We start from the raw sequence: 8,260 nt of genomic DNA, 5'->3' as shown, positions 1-8,260 counted from the left end.
TGGCATTGCTTTAGACATTTTACTGCGGAAGAAATGTCAAGCATGCACTCATCCCTCTGACTGCAGTTCAAATCAAACAAACGAGGCTAGACATCTAATAACAAGCTTTGTTCACTCTAGAATGGCAGCTATGGGAATATGCTTCATTTTATATATTATTATATGCACGATCTGAAGAGGACACTGCAAAAGCAGCAAGTGCTGTTCTTTCTTTTCTAAATGACCAGTTTTAAGCTACTTATTTAACCAAGAAAAAGAAAAAACAAAACACATAGGACTTTCAGTAAGAATGTCTTCATAATTCAGTTTTCCCTGTGATAAGTTATGATTTACGTAACTAGACTTTTCTTAATAATAAAAGCTGGGGACATATATGGAAACAAACGGTGCTAAAACTTGAAAGAAAATTAGAGCTAATTGTTTGGGGTTAGTTTATGAAGGCAATATGACATGTCTTTTTGTTTGCAGCTCTAGTGCCAAAATAAAGAACAAGCACAATTTATAGTTTGCTTCTTACATAAAAATTAACATTTAAACTTTAATTTTTTGCAGCTATGTTTAAGAGATGGTCTGAAGGCAGAAGAACACTTTGTGAGGTCTGCTGCTGCTCTGGCTTCAGGGTGGTTTGCTATTTCCCCTTTTAGAAACCAAAAGCCCCTTTTTAACTGGCGTCTGGCAACTTTGCAGGGTCCCACAGCGAAGATGGGAGGAAGGCGGGTTCCCCTCCGCATGCATCTCTCTGCTCTACTGGAAATCAACTTGAAGCAGTCCTGGCATGGTTGGAGATGCCTCCATAGCTGGACCCTCAAAATCAGCAAACCATGTGCCTTGAATAAGTATGCGCATTAGTTTCTTTTTATTTCTAAACTCTTACACCTAAATTCTAAGTGCTCACCCCGGCTAATGTCACACAGCCTATGGATTCCAGCTGCAAACAGCATCGTGTCTTCCTCTGCGTAGATGGGCTGAAGGCCTTTGCAAAGGCTCCTGGGTGTCCAAGGCACCAGACCTACTTTCCTCCAAAACAGCTTCTTATCATAGTAACACAAAAGGTCACAGTAACAGTTTGCAGCCTCTCTCAGCAAAGGGAATAAATGTGCAAACAAAGCCATTAGCAGTTTCCAAAATAAACTCCTATACTCGGTCGCCAGGACTGCAGCGTGCCACATACACACGGCACAGAAATGCTTGCTTACATGTCAGCTGAGCAGCTGCAAGGAGCTGCAAGCCAAATGAGCACTCTCCATCTGACCACCGAAATGCCACCTTAATTAATTATTTTGATACTAAAAGCTTAAAAGCATTAAAGATAAGCACAGGGAGATCAAGAGAAGGTTCTTCAGCTGTCAGCTCATTTCTTTATTGCTCTCCCCAATTAATGCTCACATCAAACAGGTGTCGCTTTAAATAATAATAATAATAAAAAAAAAGCGCTGTCCTGGAGGAGCATATTATTCCTGAAAGGACATGCACACAAATTACCAGGAAGCCATCTGTGCTACAAACATTTCAGCAGAGACACAGCAGCCAGAAAAAAGGAAAAAAAAAAAAAAAGAAAAAAGAAAATCAACAGCAGTAAAAGCAAACATTCTGATTTAAGATATGGCAAAAATGTTTGAGTCAGCTCTAATAAAGATTTTTCCTGATTATCATTTTCCTTATCAGGCTGGCAGGGACAATTCACCCTGCTTGCACTTCCCCAGTGCTCCGGGGCAGGCGACCCTCTCTCCCCTCCAGCATCCCTGTTGAGCTCCTACTCACTCCTCTCCCTGGAGCGGTCTCATTTGTCTGCCCTCTCTCCTGGAGTCTGTTTTGCTGCTGCTATGGTTCTCTCGTTGCTCGTATAAACAGGAGCAGAAGCCTCCTGGGTGAGTCGGGCACCGCTTGCTTCGATGGGAGCTCCCAGTTGCTTCTGTGAGACCTGAACCAGGTCCCCCAAACACCAATCCTTTCAAACCTGGGCTCGCCCTCCCCCTGGATATCTCCCACAGATTTTGTAGCACTAAATCAAAGATCTATCAGCACACCATCATTGTCTTTCTCCAGTTTCCCACTTAATCTCTTACCTTCAGTTTACAGAGCTCATGGAGCAGGAAACACATCTTCTGGTTTGCAAAGCTCCTGATATCTCCTGGCAGTACCAAAAACCAGTTAATAAATCCATGTAAAGCCCACTTTGAAACAAACATTCAAACAGCTGAGGGGGAATTAAATAATTGATAGTGACAAGTATTAATGGGGCAAACAAATTTACAGAGGCTGCAATTATACCCAGGTTGTACTTGTTTGAAACATTAACTGTCTGATGAGACTTAACACGGAGCTAATTAGCTTTAAAAAGTAATTTTCACGTGCCACCACCTTCATTTACTCACAGAAGGGAAGCAGTGGCTGGCAATTGCCGTGGCCATCAATCCAGGGCTAGCAGCTAATCCTATTTTATTACCATCATTAGCCAAACACAGGGACCATCCACAGAGCAGCTGTCTGCTCTTCCTCTTCCTCCCTGCTCTTCCTCTCCCTTCCTGTTTTCCAGCCTCTGCATCTTCACCCACCAGATACCGCCTCTCAGTCCACCCAGGTTACTATCTCCAAGTGCTTCTTTTCTCCCCTTTATCCATCCCACAGGAGAGGCATTCAGGTTACACAGCTGGCCTGAGCGCCAGTCTTGTGATCCAGCGTGACCCTGGGAGCACACCTCCTTCCACCTGGAGCTCCAGGAGGGGCTTCCCCACAGCTGGCTCTAGTTCTGAAAACTAAACTCCCTTTCCTGAGGCTGGATGTGTCTAGTCCTCCCCCAAAACAGTCCCTCTGTAGCCAGCAGCTCCTACCTGGGCTCCGCTTAGCCATCCCCACTGCTCTTACACTCTGCCCTCTCCCAAACTCTCTGCACACTCAAAGAACACCCCGTTACACTCTCAGCAGTAGGATCTCAGCTGGCCAAGATCAAAAAGTATGTATGAAAAAGTCCTTACGAGGTTGAAAATACAAAAGACTAATATAACCAAGAAGAAAGTGTGTGTAAAGAGTTTGCAGTCAGGAGGACCGTGGAGATTTGCAACACCTGAGAGGTGAAAATGTGCAAAGATCTATGCCAGGAAGCAAAACTGGGGAGAGTAATCCATGAACATTGAAAGTTTAGCTCATTTCAGGGAGAGGTGAGGAGAATAAATGAAAACCATTGTTAGAGCCTTGCATGAAACAGTTTGCAGATTTTATTTATTTAACTTTAGCTGGTCCTTGGACTTCTTTTTCAAAAGGCATGTGCCTTTTTATTTAAAAAAGGTGGCAAAGCACAGCTTTAAAGAATATTCCTCAGTACTCGAGTTATTTTACCTGCGTGGCAAGGAGCAGGCAGGCTTTCTTCCAGCCTGCAGAAAGAAACAAAGAATGAACTCACACCTGCGTCTCATGCCAAAGTAAGTAAACAAATGCACTGTGAGTTATGGGACCTTCATTCTCTCAGCTGCGTTTGCTTGTTTGCTTGCCCAGCTCCTTTTTTTCATGGCAACAGGCCATTTTAAAAATCCTTTATCTGCTACTATTTACATTAAGATTTCTGTTTTACAAAGCATGTCACGGAGAGTACAAACCAACATCTTCAAGCCCAGATGCCTAATGTTGGGTTTCTCAATGCGTACTCACCCTCCTGGGCAGACCCCTCCATTTTCTCAGAGCACAAAAGTTTATCAGACCTTTTTTTTTTTCCTCAGGAGTTGCAGCTACCTTTCCTCCAAATGCCCCAGGCCAGTTTTTGATCCATCCAAAGTGTGCCCAAACTACTGGTAAACCACCCCAGGAATTTCGGAGTGTATCGATCCCCACTGGGTCAGCACTGACGCTGCTGTGCTAGGAATCCCACCGTTCTGTTGCTGCCTAATAACCGGGAATATCACCAGATGAAAGGAGAAGAGGAACGACCCAGGCGACAGAAAAAGGGAATGTTGCAGAAGATACCAGAAAATAATGTTACCAACGTCATACGCTAACTTGGCTGACTAAAAGCACTTTCTTTCTGCATTCTTCACCCAGCATCAAATGACAGGACCAATAACGTTATCATGTGCCAGCCTGCACAAGCCAAGCCTTGCTGATCTTTTCTCATTCATTCTTCCTGCACTGTGCCGCAGTACGCCATCCCAACGAGCTGAATTGCCCCTTTGTTAATTCAGGTACAGTTACTAGCCCTGGTACAAACCCATTCCTCCTCCTTAGAGTCCCCATTGTCCCTGGTTGTTTACTGTGGGCACATTCGCACTCTGCAGCATCGGGACAGCTGGTGACTAGCAGCACTAAGCATTGCCCAACCGCCCGGCATCCTCAGCAAGGCACCGAAACAAAGCTCATCAGTATCTCTTTGTCTACCAGCATCTCAGATGAGAAGGGACAAGAGAAATGAGGTTTCTGAAGCGGTGGCTTATCTTTCCTTTTGTTTCCTTCACGGTGGCATCATCCCAGATAGGAAAGAGCGCAGGCTTAGTGCAAGAAATTCAGCTGCCTGCAGCCAGCGCTACCCAGGTCAACAGGTATAAAGTGATGCTAGGGCACCGCACAGGCAGCTAAGGGGCACAGAACAGCTTTATGTTCCTTTTGCAATATATATTCTCATGCCATGTCAAGGAACTCAGTGATCCCTGGCCAAAACCCTAATTCAAAACAACCGATGGGTGGGAGGGAGGTTTTCAAAGCAAAATAGGCTCGTGGGAAGAGTTTTCAGATGCTCAGCATTGACCTCATTGCTTGTTGAACCCCATTTCCAGCAGGAGGGTCTGTGACAAGGGACTAAGCCAGGATCAAGTGCTTTGGAAAGGCCCAGCCTATTTGCCTGCTTGGTGGGAAGACTTTGTGCGGCATTTATTGTCCACTATTTAGAGAGGAGGGGAGTAAGGACCAAGGGAGAGCCATAGCGTATGGGGTGGTCAAGGAATGGGAGAAAGTAAATGCAGATGAATAAAGCTACTGTACTTTTTTTTAGTTGCATGAGGCAGCCCTACAGAAGGAAAGACACAGGCATGGCCCTGAGGAGCGTGCATCACAGCAGAGCAGGAGAAAGACAGCATTAGGCAGAAAGGAAGAAGGTGGGAGATTAAAAAGTTGAAGAACTGGGTAATTTCATCAGTAAGGCAAACCCTTACATTAAATTAACTGCATTTATACAGTTTTAACAGTTTGTAATTATGTTTTGCCATTGTTTTACTCCTTATGAGTGGCATGATTGAAAAGCACGTAAGAGTGACCAAATCAGATCCATCCCACCTCCTCTAGGACCAGCAGCAGGCGCCTGGGCCTCACAGCTCCTACCAACTTTCGGGGGGGGTTCTCAGCAGCTTGGTTTATCTGAGCCGTTGCACTTCATAATGATGATGAATCCAGCCTTCATTCATTTTCTTAGCTCCTTTTCAAAAATAATTTCCATTTCTGTCTTTCACAATATCCTGTAGCAATGAGTCCCATGGACAGTTTTGTGGGGGATAAAAATATTTTTTCCTTTATTTTTCTTACTTGCTGCTTGACTTTTTCACTACTTGTGCCCAGTTTGTTTGTATTGTAAGAAACGGTCAATAACTGTGCTCCAGTTGTCTCTGCCTTATAGACTTGACCAGGTTCCCCTCTCCCCTCCAGATCAGTAAGAGAACTGTTCAGCCAACAGCTTTGGAGAGAGCATATTTCCTCAAGGAGCAGACAGCGAGGAAGAAGGCAGAAAAGACATTAAGACGAACATAACGGAAAGAACAACGCTGTGGGAATTGAAAAGGTGTGAGGCACAGCTTGGGGCTGAGTGATTGATGTGAGGTCTTAAAGCAAAGCCCAGAATGTGATGAGTTTCATTTTCATAAAAAACACTGCAGTCATTATGTGGTGGCCAGAAGGCTGTACAGCACTAAATATTGCTGATGTTTAAGAGCTTCTTTTTAAGAGCTCGGATCTTAAAATATCATGTGTGGGCACCAGCAAGCAGTTATTTGTGGTAAGCGGTTACCAACGGACAGAGAACCCAGCTGCCATAAACGTTGCAACTTTATTTTCTTCCTTTGTACTGCTATTCCCAAAATGTGCCAAATAAAACACATTCTTCTAAACAGACCCACTATTATTTTACGGTCTCACCATGCTGGGTTAGAAATTGCAGTGTCATGAAAACATCCTCTAAATAAATAATAAAACCCGCTATTCCTAAGACAGGGTCTTTCATCTTGAAGGAGCCTGCACAGCCTCACAACCCGTGTCCCGTCCCGTCCGTCCCCCCCCGGTTTCTACCACTGGGACAGGTAACAGCGTTCAGCAATACCACTTAGCAGTTACGGCCAGCAAATGTGGAGTAAATACCGTATGGCATTTAACAAGCAATGGAAACGCAAGTAGAAAAAAAAAATAATAATATCCAATTATCCTTACTGGGAAGTGGGCCAAGAGGCTGGAGTGAGCATCCCTGTATGGAAACGTCACTGGGCTGCAAGCGATCAAGGTCCTGTTGCAACAGCTCCTCGGGGAGGTGGGTGCCTCCAGTGCTTCATTGCTCCTAGCAAAGTGGTGAACATTAAATTTAACTTTATGAATGCCCAAATCCTGGAGTTTCTATGAGTGGCCTTCCACCTAGCTACTGCCTACATGCTATCTGACGTCTTGGTGCTCCATATAGTTTGAACGTGACAAAGAGCACACAGTAATTAATCTCTGGGAGCTTATTATACAGATACAAATTCCACTCCATTTCCATGCTGTTTGTCCATCTGCAAAAAAGAGTTTTTCCTGAAAACAACTGGTAGCCCATGAAAAGACACAATATGCCTTCTGCATTATTGTTTGCATATGACCGTGGGTGTGTTTTACATACACAAGTAAAATTAAAGCCCATAGATTTTACAGTCTAAATTGCAACAAAGCAAGGTAATGAATGCAAAAAGATGCAAAGAAGAAAATTAATCTCAAGACAGAAAGAAGTATGTGCTTATGACAAATATACATATGCTGCAAGTTCCAGAATGAAAGGCAAGATGCAGAGGAAAATCAGAAACTTACCAAGATAAGAGATTTACAGAGCTTTTCCAGGGGAGGAAAAAGGCTTTGCCTGACGCAGGTTCAAATGAGTCAGGAAACAGAAAAAACAAACTCAATTCCCAGTTATAAAAATCCTAAATTTTTAGCCTGGACACAGCATTAATCATGATCCAGACTGAGAAACGCAGCTGAGACCACAGCCTCAGAGCAAAATGCAACTCCTATTCAATGACTTCATTGTAAGTGGTGTCTTCCTGGCATCGGCTGGCTTCTCGGAGAAGTCTCCAGCCACCATCCACAGTTAGTGTCTTTGGACACTGGGATCATACCCAGACAACATTCACTTCCAGCTGGAAATCAGTCAGATCACTGAGATCATACTCCCACAGGAGAGGTGAGCAGACATCCAAAACCCAATGAAGCATCCGTTGCTTCTGTGCAGAGACTTAAATTTTTCTTAATAAAATAATACAGTACTTGTGAGAATCACCGACTTCAAAGTAAATCCAATCATTTTGCTCCATTTGACTTCATTCTATGAGTAAAGCCTGTCATTCTGTGAATGAAGTTGCTCAAAGATGATGTCATCCAGCAGTAAATGCAAATTTCAGTGATTACTTCATTTAGTATCCAGGTGAAAATACACTTTCTTTTTTCATAGTCATTACATACACTTGGGAAAGAAATGAAAAAACGTGTTTCTTTTCTTGCATTTTACTTCCCTTACTTTTTCTTGCAGACGCAGAGAAATCTCAAGTAAGGAAGCAGACCAGCGGGCCATCTTCCCCCGTCATTAAGTAGAGAATAGAGGGTGCGGGTTTTTTAATTCACCAATTTAATTTGCCAATGACAACAACAGTGCCGTGTCATAGAGCCCCTCCATGCCCTCCTCCAAATTCTGCTCCAGCAGGAATACCAGTAAAAGTGACAATTTTCTGCCAGGCCGAGTGGAGCAGCATTCCCCTGGAAGCAATGCCAAGGCTCCGGCTGCCCGCAGGCACAGCCCTGAGCCATGAATGCTGCATGTGCTGCATTTCAAATTTTCCTGAAGTTTGGATTTGGAAAAGGAAAGAAAATAAATATTTTTTAAGCCTCATTTTGGGGAAGCGTATGGGTTTGGGGTTTTGTATAATAATTATAGTAACATGTGGAGTAGCATGTCAGAGGGCTCATCTTAGGAAAGCAGCCTGGGATAAATGGGAAAGCTGTGGGGAGCACTTATGAATGACCAGGAGATAAAGGGGGACAAGAATCTGCTCAC

The 8,260-nt window shown here is 43.9% G+C and overlaps 1 long non-coding RNA gene across 1 annotated transcript; it reads right to left on the bottom strand.

The window, feature by feature from the left end:
- Nucleotides 1-1,897: 1,897 nt before the first annotated feature.
- On the bottom strand, nt 1,898-7,158 carry LOC119153241. Its single transcript, XR_005106093.1, has 3 exons — nt 7,021-7,158; nt 6,397-6,520; nt 1,898-2,131 (listed from the first exon to the last, which is right to left on the bottom strand). It is a non-coding gene; the product is annotated as an uncharacterized LOC119153241 (long non-coding RNA).
- Between the last annotated feature and the right edge of the window lie 1,102 nt (nt 7,159-8,260).

The sequence above is a fragment of the Falco rusticolus genome, chromosome 9 (genome assembly GCF_015220075.1).
Source record: "Falco rusticolus isolate bFalRus1 chromosome 9, bFalRus1.pri, whole genome shotgun sequence".
Lineage (NCBI taxonomy): Eukaryota > Metazoa > Chordata > Aves > Falconiformes > Falconidae > Falco > Falco rusticolus.
Note: the sequence above shows the minus strand (reverse complement) of the source record. Positions and strands in the feature narration are given on the sequence as shown.